Source organism: Cyanistes caeruleus, chromosome 9 (assembly GCF_971803275.1).
Source record: "Cyanistes caeruleus chromosome 9, bCyaCae1.hap1.1, whole genome shotgun sequence".
NCBI lineage: Eukaryota > Metazoa > Chordata > Aves > Passeriformes > Paridae > Cyanistes > Cyanistes caeruleus.
The window spans coordinates 18758066-18774113 of NC_141709.1; the positions used below are offsets into that span (position 1 = coordinate 18758066).

A 16048-nucleotide genomic window follows, 5' to 3' on the forward strand; every position below is an offset into this window, starting at 1 on the left:
AATTGGTTTAAATTGCAAATCTAGTGACGGCCCTTGCTCACACCTCCTGTATTTTTGTGCTTGTTTAAATGTTATGCAGGTAGTGGGGAGGCCAACAACTGGACTGTTAACTTCTTCTGTGTGTGCTGAAGCTCAGCCTGATTTGCAGGTTTTAAGCTGGATTTGCAGAGTCTACAAGAGGATGTTTTTTTAAAGCTTATAAACAGATTTTATTTGTAAACCACTGAGACTCAATAAACATGGGGCTGCACTGTATTGGTTTACAATGCCACTTTTTAAAGCTGATCCACTTCATGAAGTTGAATGCTATCTGCAGTCTCCACTTGAATGTTTTAAAAGGACAGAAGATTGCTGCTTTAAAACCCTGGACCCCAAAATCTGGAGCTATGCAGGACTGATGCAGTGCTGTTGAGCTGTGAGTCCCACAGCTGCCTGTGCTGCGCTGAGCTTGCAAGCTGTTCTTCCCACTGGTGCCTCCCAGAGCACATTCCCTAGCAACAAATACCTACAAATTCAAAGGTATTTAAAGTACTTGGATTGCCTTGTGCATAATAGTACCCAGCGCAGAAATATCACAGCTATGTGAAAGGTGATGTTATCTCCACTAAGATTACCTCCCTTTCTAACTGAAGCTTCAGGAGGCGTAGCTGAGTTAACCTGATCATTAATATGAAGTGTTCTCACCTGGAGGACAGTTGGATGTCTTCTTTTTCCTTCTGTTCATTGAAGAGGAATTTGATGTACTACAAAAACTGAAGAAGGTAGAACCAAAGAGAAATACCCTTGAGGGGCCATTTTAACACAGATCTCAACCAGAGCTGAAATGCATGTGCCCTTTGCAACCATACCTAAACTGTGTTATGGAAGGAGACTTTGCTTTGTATCTATCCTTAACTTTCAGCCTCTCTGTGGAATAAAATGCACTCAGGTGCTTAGTAGCCATTTACCTCCAATGTATTGTCAGATTCCAGTCTTTCTTGATGGTTTGCAAAGCTGAAGCATACCTATAACAGACTGTTATTTTACAGTCATTAAATAATAATGATACTCTCTGCCAGCTTTCTGCTGGCTATTCTTAGCAAAAGTCAGAGGAATTTTCTGGCAGAGAAACATTTAAGATGCAGTGTGGTATCAATAGCAACTCCAGAGGTAGGTTATTTTCTTTGTTATGTCTCAGCTGGTTTCCTTTCCAGGAAAAATAAAGGCAGGAGGGGACCACAAAGCTCAACAGATCTGGTACTGCAGTTCCTCCCTGTACATGGACAAGAGATGATTATATTATTTTATTATACTAATATAAAAGGCCTTTGCTGTCTTATAATAATGGTTTTAATTCTGAAATTCCAATGAGCAACTTAATGCTGTGAATCCAAAGGGAGAAAAATCTTCTTTAGTCAGGAGGAAATTTGTCTTACTGGTTCCTGTTTCTCAGTGATGCTTGCAGACCAGGATGCAGCACACGGGGAGGCACACACTCTGCAGTGATGGGAGCATGACAGGCTGGGCATGAAGGGCTGTGTCCAGTGGTCTGCCCAGGAAGGAAGGAGCCGTGAGCTGTGTGCAACTTTCAACAAAACAAGAAACAAGAAGCTGGAAAGAAGAATTCGGTAAAGATTACTTCAGAAAATAGTGGCATATGATCTAAGGTCACAACACATTTACCTTTTTCACTTCAGTTTTCTTCTAAAACCGTCTTGTCTTTATATCTGTGTAATGATGTACAGCTACAGGGCTAACATTCACATTTTGCTACAATTGTCTTCAGCAAATATGTCTGAAGGGGCTGCAGGGCTGAAAAGGACTCCTCAGCCAAAGTCGTTGTGACAAAGTAACATAAATGAGAAGAATCTTGCACACGTGACTGTACTTGGAAGATGCATTACTTTGTCAAGCTGTAGTGTGGCTTTGGCTGTCTGAGCTGACTAGGGAAGATTTCCTTTTGCCTCCTGAATTTCTCATTTTCCTAGAGTTGCCCAAGTTTATTCTCACTCTTGATTTCGGAATGATTCAGAAGCACACTGGAGCTGGTCTGGCTGCTTAAGCTTCCAGCCAGTGAGAGAGCATTTGTGTTTGCAGTGTGATAGAGATCACTCTATGCAAACTGCTCTCCCACTTGCACTGCTGTGCTTCAGATCTATGGCACAGCACTGGGTGCTCTATTGCAATCTTCTAAACTTCCTGTTGTAGCCTACATTTTGCTTTATAGGTTTCTGAAGGAATGTACTGATTTCACTACAGAATGACAGTGACTTTTATGTGCTGCTCTATCTGAAATTGTGATAGTGCCACTGTGTCCCTCTAGCCCTGACCCCACATCCAATCTGTGAATCAAGAACTGCACATTTTGAAAACCTGCATGTTTACTCCAAGTGGGTTGGAGGGCTGAAGGGGAGGACTCAGATATCTAAACATTCAGCAGCTTTCTACCATTTGCACTGCTCAAAGGTTTAGTGTTACAGAGATCCACCTGTGACTCTTCCTTGGGATAGGAGCAAGTAGAATGCAGCTGTGAAGCCCTGCAAGGAGGTGTGAACAGGTTCTGGAGGTTTGCTGGTTTCAGTGTTCAGTCTTAGGAGCAAGGTCTCTGTCAATGATGGGTCACATGGAGTTCTTGTCTTGTCCTTGTATGATTTTAGCAATGCTCGAGTGAGTTGCAGTTACTGCCTAAACTCTGGTGCCGGTTTGGGAGTTTCCTTATCCTTGCTGTTGCCTGCTCCATCTCCATGCTAAAGGGGACATCAGTAAAGATGGAGAAACCTTCATGCATGCGCAGTTACAGCTCAAGAGCAAGGTATCACCCCTGTGGATGTTGAAGGAATGGAGGAACCAGCAGGTGCCCTTGTGACAAACCTTCATCAAGTGCACATACTCTTACAGTTGGCTCATTGAGGAGTGCTGTGGGTCAGGCTTTTCACCTGACCATATAGTGTTTGATGATTTGTAGCACTGGGAGCAGAGGGCCCCAGCCAGGAGATAAATCCATTAGAACCATCTTGGTTATCAGATTTTGCTGGACACCAATGTGTTCAGAAGCATGGTCCCCCCAATTTGTTCTTGTCAGAAACCAACATCCTCTTTGTGCTGGCCTCAGAGAGAGGCTGGTAAAACTCCCCAAATGGTGACTTTCACATGCAGTTCTTGTTCAGTGTTACTGAATAACACAATAAACACCCTGAAGGCTACTGCACATGGATTTATTTGTCTTAGTGTAGCTACAAACGTGAAGATGGATTGTCAACATAATATTTCAATGAAGGAAGTTTAGTAATAAATAAGGACTTTTGATTTGAAACAGCACTCTGCAGTGTTTCAAGAGAAACTAGAGGGAGTTTCCTTTCCTGTTCTACCAGCTAAGAAATATGTATCTAAATACATATATAGATACATATACCAAATTATGTAGGAAAAATGGAGATCACATTGAGCAAATACATGACCAGTGAGAGAAAATCTATAGTCATGGCATTAGCTCTGCAATACCAGCTCATCAACAGGTATTCTAACAATTCTAACATATTGCTTTGTCCCAGAAATTATACAAGAAGAGAAAATCCATCCTCTTTTACTGTGAGTTACTGATGGTTAAATGCTGGAACTATCTCAAAGCCTACAAGATCAAAAATATTGACTTGGGTCTAGAAAGCACCTTAAGCGTTTGGTGTGAGGATGACTTGGGCATTTAGTCAGACAGTTAACAGGTATATTAACTAATCTGAATATTGAAAAAATCCCCAGCATTAATATAAAAACGTGTGTAAGAGCTTTTCATGTAACAAAGTTCACCGTTTTTCTCTCCATTGTGGATCTGCCTAGAAATATATTTTTCCCAATTTTTGTGTCTTAGAACCAATCACTGTTCCTTTCCTTGTCTGAGTTCCACCTATTTGTATCATCATAGTCTAAAACAGAGAGTAAACTGCTTATTTATTGGTTTTTCTACCGTACAAAATACATGTTTTGAGAATTAGTGGGATTATATTTAAAATCTTAAAACTGATGTAGGTTCTTACTCTAGAAATTTTGAGTAGTTTAGCACTAGTGAAATGGAGTGTGGGACAGTGCATTCTGCTTCTGAGCTTAGTGAAAATGACCTGGGAATATCAGGGCCTGAGTAAGTGCTGACAAAACAACTGGATCTTCTTTTGAAGAGGAACTGGCAAAGTCTGGCATTTTCTCAAGGCCTATTTTGTTACCTGACATTCTGCCAAATAGGAGCTACGAGTGACAAGGTTAAGGGCTCATTCGATGGCTGTGAAATCAGCATCAAACAAACAGCCACAGGGAGTGCCAGACCATGTTCAGCCCTTTGCCTGGAGTCTCCTGATATTAGGATTACTCTTGACAGACTGAGCAAAGATTTCCACTGGCCTAGGCAGGCATGAGGAACACAAATGAGGAACACAAAACAACTTACTACAGAGCATGCAGATAGTGACACAGTGGCAGAAGCTGCCGGGGAGCCTTTGCTACTTTTAAAGCCTCTATGTCTTAATTTACTTTTATCTGAATCCTTCTTCCTCTGATAAAGAAAAAATAGTTACTACATAGTCAAAAGTGTCTTCTGAACTCTGGGGAAAATGGCAGTTGCCTATTTTAATCTGGCATATCATAAGAATCTGACAACAATATAAACAGAACAAAATTTTCCAGTTGCATATTGAGTTTGTGACTCATAGGAGACAATAAAGAAATTTTCGATGTAGGTGGGGTGACTTTAGCCAAACAGTGATTTTAACCATTTAATAAGGTTTCTTCTGCAGGTGACCACTTTGTTGGTGGCCAGGTTAATTTTATCACACTTGTTGATTTGAATTACTTTCCTTTAGAGTATGATTAATAGGCCTCCACCTAATACTCCATTCAGCATTTATCCAGCTTCAGGTGGTGAGCTGTGTCTTCAACTCATCTTCATGATTGCTTGAAGAGTGCTTATTCTCTTCCAGAAAGACAAGTCTTTGCACACCTCCAGCTGTCCATATCTCCCAGGTGGACCAGCTGACATTGTCAGTGATGATGAGTTACAGACAGACTGGGTCCCAAGGTAAGTAACACCCCATGGAGCAGCAGAATATGTTATCCAGAGAAGCCATTATTCACAAGAAGGCAAAAGTTGGATTGTCATTTGACTGTGCAAACATACGTGCTCCTGACTCTGCAATGTAGAAAAAGTTGGATTTAAATTCTTATTTGCACCTCACAGGTGAGATACAATAGATGTGCCTGGACTAGTTCTCATCTGTGAAGGGGTTGTAAGGAGAAACTCAGGGCTGGATGTTTGCTCTGTATTGGAGGCTTATGTGGTCATGGCTTGTTCAGTGTGGGTCACTGGATAGAAGCTGTGTGAGAACCTGCAGGCTGATGTTGCAACATAAACATCACACAGTTGGAGTGTGGGTTTTAGCTACTTGGTGTAGTGCAATTATCTTTGTGAGGTCTGGCATACAGCAATGGTGGGCTGCAGCAGTTACTGGTGATGGTTTCATGGTGGTTGCTGACAGTGCTCATTTTTCTATATATGTGTGCAACTGTTCAAACCATGCTGATGACTGATAGACACAGAATATGTTGTTTTCTTACCTGTCCATTTGCCTTCATGGTGATCACTTTATTGGAGTGAGGAGGCAAGCATGTGCTTTATGCACATACTGGCTGTCACAAAATTGACACCTAAAAAAGTCAGTATAGTAAAAAACTATACAAAACAATTCCCTATAGGCTATAGCAAGCAGGACAATAATAGCCCCACTCTAGTCAATGTGTTCTCTAGAAGGCAAAACTGAATGGACTTGAAAATTGAGTAAAGAGTCATGGGATGATGCTGTTTCCTTGGTCCCCCAAAACAAAATGCAACTTGTGCTTTGGAGGAAAAAAGAGCAAACAAAGAGTGAGGCAGCTTTGGGGTGATAGATTGGTATTTTTCAATTTGATCAATCTCACACTGGCTTATGCATTCATAACATTCAGCATTTTACTTGAACTCTGTACACACAAAAGAATCTGCCAGGGACAGTGGGAAATAACATATGAATAGAGACAGGTAATAAATAAGGTGTATATGTGTTTCTTTTGGATCCATCCATTCCACCTACCCACATACCTAAAGGACATATTACTGCAGTAGCTCAGCATCACGTCTTACCTTGGCATGTTCATGTTTGTATATTTATTTTCTGTAAAAAAATGAGGCAAATTGCAGTGTTGGTTTATATTCCACATATGTTGTATGTTATTTATTCATCCTTTTTTGCTCTTACATCTAAGAAGTATTTCAAATAATCTTGACATCTCATCTATACACAAAGCTAAGAAATTTTGCATTTCCACCAGTTTTACAGCCCAGTGAAAACAATTTATTTTATTTTATTTTTTTGGTCAGTGCATCATTGCAAATTTCTGTCATGAAAGAATGTATTTTTACCCATGCAATCTGAGATTTTGCTTCATAAAACCAGGACCTTCTCATATCCTTGTGGAGGTGATTGAGTAGGGTCAGAGGTTAAATTTAGATTTTTATGTGGCTGATAAAGTTACTTTTCAGAATGGTATCTAGCCAGGAGACTGGTCAAAGGGACAGCAGGAGGATTGACTGAGAGGCAGGGACCTTTTAGTTTAGACTGGAGGAGCAATTGGACAGACCACTGCCAGCATTCCACTCCTCTGAGGTTCAGAGGCTGCCTTCCCCAGCTTCACTGCAGAATGGGGTGGGCCTGTGTTTCTGGTTTTTATGATGCAGGATAGAGAGGAAGGTTTTAGAGCCCCTGGAAGAGGTAAAGTCAAATCAAAATATGAGTAGTGCTTCTAGTCTTTTACCCTAACACATGCTCAGAGTCTTCAGCACTGTTTCTGAGTCCATATAAAGTGTACATGAGGGATGCCTTTCTCCCTCTAAGTTTCACCACCTCTCCAAAGAATGTGATTGAAAAACTGATGTTCTTTGAATGTCTTATTTTGGGGGTGATCAACATTTTTGTGGCTTGATTTAGTTTTCCACTCTGCCTTGCCCTGCCTGACATGCAGAGAAAAATGAACGTCTCCAGCACCAGTTTTATCAAAATGTGATGGTTTGAGGCGATTTAGATCAAATTAAGCAACCAACAGACTTCTTGAATATCTGGTGCCCAAAGTAGGGCATTGAGGTCACGGTCACTTGGCTGCTTGCCCCACATGGTGTGGGCTTTAAAGGCCACTGAAGTCTGTGGGCAGTTTCAGGATGATTTTGAATGAACTGTCAGGCCCCGGGAGAGCAGATCTGTAGCCTTGTCCAGCTGGCTCCAGGTCAGGTTCTGAGCTGTCTGGTAGAGAGAAAAACATCACTGCTCAGAGATGTGAGGAGAAGTGGAGGATGTGAAAGCAATGCTAATTCCTACTTCTGCCTCTAGTCAGTCAGGTGAGACATGAAATAGAAAGGAGCTGCGCAAGAGGCTGGGGAGTTTATAGCTTAAAAAAAAATAAAAAAAGCACTGAGCAACAGATTCCAGCTCTGGGTGTGATGGAGTTTTGTGGAGCTGAAATTTCTTAAGGCTGCATATAGTTTTGCTGTTGAATTGCAGGATCTGTTTTTTTAGAGGAGGAAGGAGTCAGACTGCTCAGCACTGCAGGAAAGGCTAATGCCTTGTCTGACGTCTCACAGTAAGACACAAGAAAGAATTCTTTGGAGGCTCCTTTTTCAGCTGATCACTAGTGGGCAGACAGGTAATTTCTAATTAATACTTGTCAAATTAAACCAAGTTAGTCTGACCAAGACGGAGGTGTTATATCAGAGGCTGATCTGCCATCCAGGGTTTGCATTTTCTGGGGCAACTATAAGGCTCTCCTGTGTTCTGATATCCTTACCAGACTCTTAAATACTTTAATAGAAAATGGGACTTTGCACATAAGCACACAGAGTGCCCTGACTCGGTGGTCTGCTTCTCTCTGAGGATAACACTTCCTGGCCCAGATCTTGGCATGGCAGGTTCTTCACTATAAGTCCCTTTGTGGTGCTGTACTTCTTTTTTGTGCATATTGAGGTGGGAAAAGCAAAACACAATCTTTTATTCTGTAGGTGTAGGAAGGGAAGTTTTTAATTTAGATTCTTATGCAGTGAAAAAGTGTCAAGATTTGGTAACTGAGATCGCTGCATTTCAGGTGTGAGACTGAAGAAGGCTATGTATCCTCACTGTGCCATATTTCATACTTTTTATTTAGTGTTGTGTTAAATTTCACTGATAGAAACTTTTAATAAGATATTAAAAAAGGCTGAAAATTAGCAATTTTCACCTTTTAAAAAATGAACAGTACTCTTGTTTTGATATATAACTCCATTATCAATTTGCATTTTTAAACAGGTGCAGTCTTTCTCTGATGACTTCTCTCTGTTGATTAGCTGAAAATATTCAGTTTTACTTTGTCTGTATTGCACTTTCCTAAGCACATTTAAAGCAAGCTAGTAACAAAAAGCAAACCAAATGTTTAAAGACCTGGAGTGTGATTCAGCTTATTGTAGCCTAGGTTGTCAGAGTTGACTGGTAATTTTGCTGAAGAGTAGCCCTGCAGGTTATTAAAGAAAAAAAAATTAGTTTCTGAGAATATATCAACAAAAATTTCTTCATGCTTGACAGTAACATACCCATAACCTCCTTATTTACCAAACTGCCTTCAGGGAATACTACAACCTTCAGCCTGCTATCATACAGTGATCTGTGCCTGCTGGCAGAGCAATCTTGACTGATAATTCCCATCTTTCAGCCTGCCTTACCATATCTGTTCAAACTGACTTGTCCCAATAATAGCACCTAAGGAGGCACCTTCTACTACAAGGTCAAGTTGTGAGAATTCAGTCTATTCTCCAGCAACCTGGCATGTCTGGGAGGCCTGAGATGTATGGACCTTGTGCAGCTTTGTTGCAATATAAATATCATAAATATGACCATGCTGTTAAAAATATGCACAGAATTCCTTTAGGTGAAACATGCTTGGAACAATTTTACAATGTTTTTATTCTTAATCATGAAATTGAAATCTTATCTTTATTTTCTTCTTATTTCATCACCTCATAAATACTTAAACTTGTTATCAGACAGAAAACTAGCAAGTAATAATTATTTTTATACTTTTTTCTTTTCTCCACTTAATTTATAACAATTAGCACATTGGTGGTGAGGCTTACAAACTAGCTCAATTCTGTCTAGACTTCCACACAGGCTAACTGAGGTGTGGTGCAGGCTGCAAGGCACTGTGGCAAGTCACAGCTTAACATCATCAGGGAGTGATGCTTGCTTATCTCTCAAGGAGAAGGTGTTCTCTGGCATTAGGGGAAAAAATGAACCTGAAGATGATAGTCACAGTGTGAGTCAAGGTTATGGAGAATAATTCTTGATAAGTCTGAACCAAACTTTGCTGAAATCACAGTGGCCTTTAGGCCTCATTAGTAAAATCAGTCTTCAGTGTTAAAGTTTTCTCTTTCTGAGTTGGTACCAGAAAGTATATGAAATTTGACTTCTGTGGCTGGCTCAAGTGGGAACCCAAAGAAAGAAAAGCATTAAACTATTGATAATTGACACTTCAGATTGAGGATTTTATCATTTTAGTGAGACATCTTCCCAATTCATACATTAATGTCATACAAAGTAATATTCAATAAGATATATGCATTCTGCTGAACACATGCAGTTTAACTGTCAAACAATGCGACTTTTGCTCCCTTAAAAATAAAAGTCTTAATGTGAACTGAACTACAGAATGGTTGCTGAGTTCTTGTCAAATTAGCTAGCAGCTGATTACGTGGGGAAAGGCACGGCACTGCATCTATCAGCTCTCTGCATGGGGGAATGATTAGACTCTTTGATCATTGATAGGGGTATATAAGTTCTCAAAATGAATCCACTCCTCCAACTTTTAAGAAGAGAACAGTCAGTCCTGGCTGAACACTGATATGTATAGGAGGATCATAAATGTGAAATACAGGGCTGCAGCAAAAAAATACTTGAAAAACCAAAATCTTGGACTTAGTCTTAACAGGATTTATCTTTGTGCTGCAGGCAGGAAAGCTGTCCCCAGTGGCAATGTTTTTCAGTGGCTTACATGGCCCCCACACTGGTGAAAGTGTTGTCCTTGAAATCGCCAAGGAATATCTTTATTTCAATTTCAGCTTGAGGTTATCATTATAGTACATTTTAAAGATACATTTATTTCCTAGTTCATATGTGGAAGTCATACAAATTATTGATTTTTTAGTCCAGATCATTAAGAATTTTAACACAGGCTGTGGCTACTCAGATGAAAGATGTTCTATTAAGAGCTTAACAAAGGTTAATTTTGGCATATAATTAACTCATCATCTAATGAGCTAAAGACAACTTTATCATTTAATTGCTACAACTGGTAAAAAGTTCAGAGGAAAAACAACAGCTTTCAACATCTAAGTGCTTAGAGTAGTAGTCATGCTTATTCTCTCACCCTAAGGAAGGTTAAAATCCAGACCCTCTTACAAATCCCTTTTCTTTGTGTTTTTCATTTCTTTCTTCTAAGTCTACTTATGGGAGCAATTCCTTCACCCTTGGCTTGCTGTATTCATTCTTGTATGTTGCAGGGTAATATTTAAAATGCAGATGGGTGATGAAATTGTAAGCAAACTTCTGAAAGCATTCAAATGAAGGGGGTGTGGGTAACAGCCTGGTAGAAGATGACATTAGCCACTTGCTCCCTCCTGGTTTTAGCCCTTCAGTCCTCAACCCTATCCTACAGAAGCTGCTGGAGGGGCTTGGTAAAGGAATGGGGAGACAGCATTTCAGTCAGGCAAGAGGAACAGTTGCATTTACTGGGGGCTGTTATGAAGTAATATATAAATGTAACAGCCTTCCTCTTGCTTAACATTGTCCACCTTCTTGGAGACTAAGAATTAAATCCAGAAATTTAATTAGTCTTAGGAGTTCAGGACATCAGGAGGTATTTCTTCATGGAGAAGGTTGTTAAACATTGGAACAGACTGCCTAGGAAGGTGGTGGAGTCACCATCCCTGGAGGTATTCAAGAAATGACTGGACAGGGTCCTTAGTGCCATGGTCTAGTTGACAAGGTGTTGTTCAGTCAAAAGTTGGACTTGATGATCTCATAGGTCCTTTCCAGCCTAAATAATTCTGTGATTCTGTTAAAGGACAAACATTTAGTGGGACAGCTGCTCAGTTTATTGAGTAACATATAATTTGTCACTCGAGAATGTGTCTCATTGAATATGTGTGACCTTATTTTGGACCTTGGGCTCCTGTTTAACAGAAGGGTCTCTCAACACTGTCTGTCCTCATCTTTTGAGAGTTCTGGGGTTTTTTTTGAGTCAATTTTCTACCCAGCCCATGTAGCCTGAATCTGGAATTGCTGGTGGTTCTGAATGAGGCAGAACAAAGAATTTAATGGTACTTTGGTGGCAGGTGGGATTAAAATAAGGTGCAGCAAAGAGGAAAAAATCTGAGCACGAGTAAGGTGGAAAGTGCCAAAGCATGAGCTAGAGCTGTTGTGGGGCAGTTGAGAGAGTGAGGAATCAGCAGCTGAGGTCTGTCTGTCTTCATGGAAGAATTTTAAGGACAAAATGTCCAGGACAGGGTTTGTGATGAGGTTTGAAATTCAGTAGGAAGTCTTCTATCCTTATTCCTTACACCTTCTTCACAAGATGAGAAACTTTCCTGCAAACAAGCACCCTGACAATGACAAACCAAATCCTCATTAAAACAAAGAAAGGTTAAGGGGAAAAAATAACCTATTTAAAATGAGGTAACTCACCAGTCTTTGAGCTGTAAATTGACAATAGGATTTATATAAATCCATAATTGTATCTCTTTTACCTGCAGTTAGGCTGGTTAATGATGAAAAAAGTATACAGCCTATCGTGAGGTTTTAATGAGGATTCTTTTTGCAGAGTTAAAAAAATCCACCAAATTAAATTCTGCCAATTTACTCCATTGCAAATTGAGCGCCACCCTGTGCGCAAAAAAATCATCAAGTAGCTTAAATCAGTTACAGCTAAATGTGTAAGTCAGCGTGTGCTTTAGCCTTTAGTCATGAAGAATATATTAGATTTTAAAAATAAATGGCTTTCTGCTGAGTCTTCATTGCAATGGCTTTCTGACTTTTAATTAAATTTTCAGTACTTGTGGGTACTTCTTCATGTACTTTGTCCATAGAATTCACAGCATCTCTATCATTATATGCAGTGGAAAACCAGAAGCTTGTTCATTCCTTTGTTATTCACTGGTACAATACCTAGAGATTTTTTTTTTCCTCTTGTAAGATAAGAGCAAAGCATTTATTCTATAATTCTCTATAAGAATGAAGCAAGAATGCATAAACTGAACATGATTAGCAGTTGCTGGTAGCTCATTACAGTTTGCTCATTAGACACTTCTGGTCTCTTTCATTGGTGTTAAATGAACTTAATGTAAATTAATAAGTATGGGTTCATGTCATTTGCAAGAAGCTCGTGAAGAAAAGGGAAGAGTGGGTGTTGCTGGCCTCAGCGAGGCGAGCCGCTGCCTGCAGGTGTTGGGGGGAATGGCTGCTCCTCTGTGGGACAGCAGGAGCCATCCCTGTGAGGCTGGGCATTGCCTTTTTCAGCTGTGGCATTTGTGGTTTGAGGGACAACTTCATACCATCGGCTGCTAATTGGAAAGGGGAAAAGAGGCCTTACAGTGGCTGGCTGCTTTCTTCACCTCTGGGACCCTGGCACCAGCCCCAGGAGTGGGGTGCTGGCCCTGCAGAGCGTGTGCTGGCTGTGTCTCCTGGCACATGGGAGGTGAGCAGGGGCAGTGCCCATCCCCAGGATGTGTGAGGTGGGCAGGGGCAGTGCCCATCCCCAGGATGTGTGAGGTGAGGATGTGTGAGGTGGGCAGGGGCAGTGCCCATCCCCAGGATGTGTGAGGTGGGCAGGGGCAGTGCCCATCCCCAGGATGTGTGAGGTGGGCAGGGGCAGTGCCCATCCCCAGGATGTGTGAGGTGAGGATGTGTGAGGTGGGCAGGGGCAGTGCCCATCCCCAGGATGTGTGAGGTGAGCAGGGGCAGTGCCCATCCCCAGGATGTGTGAGGTGAGCAGGGCAGTGCCCATCCCCAGGATGTGTGAGGTGAGGATGTGTGAGGTGGGCAGGGGCAGTGCCCATCCCCAGGATGTGTGAGGTGAGCAGGGGCAGTGCCCATCCCCAGGATGTGTGAGGTGAGCAGGGGCAGTGCCCATCCCCAGGATGTGTGAGGTGGGCAGGGGCAGTGCCCATCCCCAGGATGTGTGAGGTGGGCAGGGGCAGTGCCCATCCTTGGGAGCAGTGCATGTGTGCTGGCACACTGCACCAGCCTTGTTGCCTCTGTGGCCAGAGCACCCCCAGTGCTCCTCTCAAAACAGTGGCCTAGCTTGGCCTGTGGGCTGCCAGCCTTCCTACCCACCCTCTCCTGCTGTGTCTGTGGGCTTTGAGAGAAGTCAGACGTGCAATGTTGACATGGGTGGCAATGTGAAGGAGCAGCCATGTCCCACTGCTCATCAGCCTGGGATTCAATCTGTCACATCCTCTCACAGGTGTGGGTGAGGCCAGGCTGGGCCTGCCCTTGCCCTTTGCCCCTGAGAGCCTCCAGAGCTCCCCACTGGCTGGAAACTGGGCATCCTGCCATGCCTTGGGCCCCATTTCATTGGCTGTGCTGGGCTGCTGAAAGCAGTACGTGGTGTTAGTGTGAGGACATGGACATGGACACCAGCAGGCTGAGCTTTGCTTTCTTTTGCTGAGACTTGCGGGAACATGAGCAGGGCCTGTGCCGTGAGCTCTGCCTGCAGCCACACATCTGCAGAGAAGCAGTGTGGGTGACAGCACGCATAAGGCAATTGTCTGTGTGTCTGTGAGGAATATACGGAGTCATGGAAATGTGACAGGAGAATGCAAAGGTTTAAGAAATATTCTTAGCTCACCCCTGTCCCTCAGTGCTCATTGAGTGTAAGAAAAATGGATGTGGCTGGGCAGTGGGGGACCTATCATACACCTAATTTCAAGTGTCTCATCACCAATTATCCCCATGCGTATCTATTCTCTTTACCTGATGGACTAAGATTGACTCTCAGACCTGGGCTCTTTCTCCTCTCTTAGTGATGCTTTCAGCATGTCATTTTTTCATTTGTCTCAGCTGCCACTTTAAAGGCTGTGGCCCAATCAGTTACTGCCTGTGTGGCTGTTTGTCTGCAGCCAGTGTCAGTCCTGGAGGCTGGCATCTCCTCGCTTCTCCAAATTTGTTTATTATGGGACAGCTAGGAGCCTCTTCCTGGAATTTGATGTAAATTCACTGTGAGCTAGGCCTGTATAGAGAAGACTTCAATGGGGACTTCAGAGGTGTGTTGGGGGTGGGGAGACTAATGGATACTTTCTTTTTAAAGTGTAGGAAAATTATGATGTTGTCCTTGCAGAGAGTTTCACATTAACTGCTTTCATCTGCTGGAGCTAGCTGGAAAGCAGGAATTATGGTGGAGTGAGTGGTGGAAGAGAGGGAATTTGAGATGTGTTTAGTTTCTATTTTGCATTGAAATGAACAGTGGAACTTTTTGTGGAGAAAAAAAGGAGACATTCAGGATCAGTCCTTCCTCTCTTCTTTCTCCCACCTGTTGCTTCTCACTGGATGCAAGTCAAACCCTGTTCAAATCCCTACCTGGCTTCTTTCAGATCAAGAATTGGATGAGGATGTTCCAGGGAGAAGTAGCAGAAATGTGGCTGGCAGCAGTTTTGGGTGTCTCTGCACGGATAAGAGTGTGTTGGGGTTGGAGGGTGTTTGCAAGGGTTGACAGACCCCAGACTGTGCAGGCATGCTGCTGTGGCAGCCCTGATGCCCCATCTACACCCATCTCTGCTGACATCTGTGGGACTTTTACCTCTCCTCTTTCTAGTGTCCTGCAGAAATGTACTCCAGAGTGTATAGTTTATAAAAAAACCTTTCCCTTTTGACTCTATTTTTCCAATGAAAGCTGGTTTTTATTAAGAGATCTCAGACCAGTTGTATCCAGAGGTTGCTGCTCTAAGCCATGAACTATTCACTTCAAACATGGTGAAACTGCTATTTATTATGGTTATTGTGGCAACAGGGTTGGGTATCCTTCTGAGGAGATCCTCCTTCTGAGGAGAGGTGTTCAGGAAACAAAAAAGTAGAGGGGAACAAAGACAAAGAAGCTCATGTATTTTTTGTTCCTGTAAGACAGTCTGTGTGGAAAGTATCATTATTGCATTCATGTGCTGCAAGCAAAGTTGCTAGATACCTTAAACATTCTCCAGCAGATCCATGTGAGCTCTCATTTGTACAAATTCTGGTAAAACAAGTTTTCTGACCTAAATCAGCACCAGCCCAGCACTAAGGAGCTGAGTTCTTTATTCGGCAAGTTATCCTCCCTGTCAAAATTCATTTACATAGAGCCCTGCAGCCTATGCACTAATAGTGCCTCCCCCTGCTTCTGCCTCCTAGTGGGCTGCTGAAGGAGGCTATACATATGTATTAAGTTATTAAGCAGTGGTGTGGGTTCTCACAAGTTCAAACGCAGAGCATGCTGTGCCTATGCTCAAACGTCTCCAGGAGGGCCTGGATTAATAGAAATGCAAATGGAGCATCTGCACAAGGCCATATGATTAGAGCCTTCCCCCTCACACCTCAAAGTCAAAAGCAGAAAAACACTGCATGTGATATACAACCAAAAAAACCTGGTGATATAATATGCAAAGTCTGTTACCAATTTCAACAGCAGTCAGCAAAACGTTGAGCCTCACCCCACTTTAAGCACCATTGGCCGTACCTTCTCGAAGGTAAGTGGTTTAATCAGCGTGAATTACTTGGGTCCTAGAGTCCATAGTGATACTCGCCTTTGCCTAGGATTCCAGGAAACTTCAGCTCAGCCCTGTCCAGCAGGAGCACTGCTAACCTGAGCAGAAAAGATCCTATTTTGTGCCAACTCATGCAGAGTTCTTTCTGCACTGATGGGAGATTTAAATATGGCTCATTTAAAAAAAAAATCAGACATTAGTAAAATCAGCTAGGGAAGATGCAGTCAGTCAAAATCTGCTTTCAGGACT

At 42.3% G+C, this 16048-nt stretch overlaps 1 long non-coding RNA gene across 5 annotated transcripts in view; it reads left to right on the forward strand.

The window, feature by feature from the left end:
• Positions 1-16048, forward strand: part of LOC111932816 (uncharacterized) — a 53522-nt gene that overhangs the window by 13798 nt on the left and 23676 nt on the right. The window contains exon 1 of one of the 5 annotated variants that reach the window (XR_015290474.1): positions 13165-15781. The exons of 1 other annotated variant lie outside the window; for it this stretch is intronic. This is a non-coding gene — a long non-coding RNA (uncharacterized LOC111932816). Of the gene's footprint in view, positions 1-13164; positions 15782-16048 lie in introns of those variants that run through there. 3 more of the 5 variants (XR_015290473.1, XR_015290477.1, XR_015290476.1) reach the window with 3 other exon arrangements.